The sequence below is a fragment of the Podarcis liolepis genome (genome assembly GCF_965112155.1).
Source record: "Podarcis liolepis genome assembly, chromosome: 15".
NCBI lineage: Eukaryota > Metazoa > Chordata > Lepidosauria > Squamata > Lacertidae > Podarcis > Podarcis liolepis.
Genome location: NC_139566.1, coordinates 12140863 through 12143070, shown reverse-complemented (window position 1 = coordinate 12143070; position 2208 = coordinate 12140863).

Genomic DNA, 2208 nt, shown 5'->3' with positions numbered 1-2208 from the left:
GACTTGCCGATCAGAGGGTTGGCAGTTTGAATCCTCGCAACGGGGTGAGTTCCCGTTGCTCGGTCCCTGCTCCTGCCAACCTAGCAGTTCGAAAGCATGTCAAAGTGCAAGTAGATAAATAGGTACCACTCCGGCGGGAAGGTAAATGGCGTTTCCGTGCGCTGCTCTGGTTCGCCATGATGGCCACGACCCGGAAGCTGTACACCGGCTCCCTCAGCCAATAAAGCGAGATGAGCGCCGCAACCCCAGAGTTGGTCACGACTGGACCTAATGGTCAGGGGTCCCTTTACCTAGGAAATAGGGACCACCTCAGATAAATAAAGGGAGATAGGAGCATATCTCCTGACAACCCACTATAGCATGGATGGGGAAGCTGTGACCTTCCATATGCTGCCAGACTACAGCTCCAATTATCCCTATCCACTGGCCTTGTTGGCTGTGGTGGTTGGGAACTGGAGTCAAAGCACGTTATTGAACTACAACTCCCATCACCCTGAACGTTGGTTGGGGCCGGTGGGAGTTGGGTGTTCAACAGGATCTGAAGAGCCACAGTTTCCCCATTGCTCCAGAATCACAGAATTGGAAGGGACCTTAAAGGTCATCCATTCCAACCCCCTACCCCCTGCTCAATACAGGAATCTTCTGCCTCTCCAAAAGAAATGAAAAGCCACAACCAGACCTCTCCACCCAAAATCCAAGCCTGGTCACACGTTCAACTCCAAGTCATCCAATCAGATCCATGCAGTTGTGAACAGACGTTAGTCAATCTGAACTGGTTTATGTCAGGGTTTCCCAAACATGGGTCTCCAGCTGTTTTGGGACTACAGCTGCCATCATCCCTAGCTAGCAGGACCAGTGGTCAAGGGAAGATGGGAACTGTAGTCCAAAAACAGCTGGAGGCGCACGTTTGGGAAACCCTGGTTTATGGCGTAAGTTTGAAAGGTTGACATAACCTAATATTATAACAAGAGATACTTCATCTTGACCTTTGGTGATGCTGGTACCAGTCTGATCCCAGCCTCTTGTCTCCTGAAAGGCATTCGGGGATATCTTGAGTTTCTCACACCTTGCAGAAAGGTCAGCACATGCAAATTTAGTTGCCTGAGTACAGTCTATTCAGCCCTTGAATGGAGACCATCAAGATAATGTTAGGATAAACTGAAGGGAAAGAGGAGTCGAAAAATAACTACAGTGGTACCTCGGGTTACATACGCTTCAGGTTACATACGCTTCAGGTTGCAGACTCCGCTAACCCAGAAATAGTGCTTCAGGTTAAGAACTTTGCTTCAGGATGAGAACAGAAATTGTGCTCTGGCGGCGCGGCAGCAGCAGGAGGCCCCATTAGCTAAAGTGGTGCTTCAGGTCAAGAACAGTTTCAGGTTAAGTACGGACCTCCGGAACGAATTAAGTACTTAACCCGGGGTACCACTGTAGTTCAGTCACAGCCCACTAGGATGGGAGTCTTTCAAACTCTTAATTTGCAAGATGAGCGAGGTGAGAAACTCGGGGGACGGGGGACAATGGAAACAACAGGAATTGCTCATCTTCCCCAGGAAGGAAAGCACATAAAGGAAACCTAAAAATGGTAGACAGTGGCTCTCATAGCTCCAAGGAAGACCATCACTCAGCACTCACAAGGAATGAACTGAACACACACACACTTAAGGACAGGTATACTCCCCCCCCTTTTCTTACCTTACTATTAATGTGGGTGGTGCCAGAGGAGGGGGAGGCAAGCACCCCCCAACAAGAAGCTCACCCCCAACTCCTTCCCCCGCTGCTGAGCTCCTGTCAGTAACATAAATTGATATTCCCCCCTTGTGGGACACAACTCACCCTACTAGAGATAAACTTTGCCCCTTCTCTTCCCACTCACCCTAGATTTCCCCCCTGCTGCCACCACTGTACATCAGGCTCCAGTACTTGTGTAGCAGCTGTGTGACAGGCCGAACTCCAACAGATGCAGCTACAAAGCAAGACAGGAGTGGACCCCGCGGTGCCAGGACCCTGTTTGCAGCACGACCCCTTTTATGATTCCACCCAGCCCTCATTTTTGCTCCCTCTCTTTCCGTACTGGCTCCTAACCTCCCTCACCTTGTGCCCCCCTGGTTTTTCTTGCCTCCGCCCTGCGGACGCCAGCTGTGCATGAGGCCAAAGTACAAATTTCACTTAGCCTTATCAGAATCCAGATCCTTTTCTCTCTCCCCA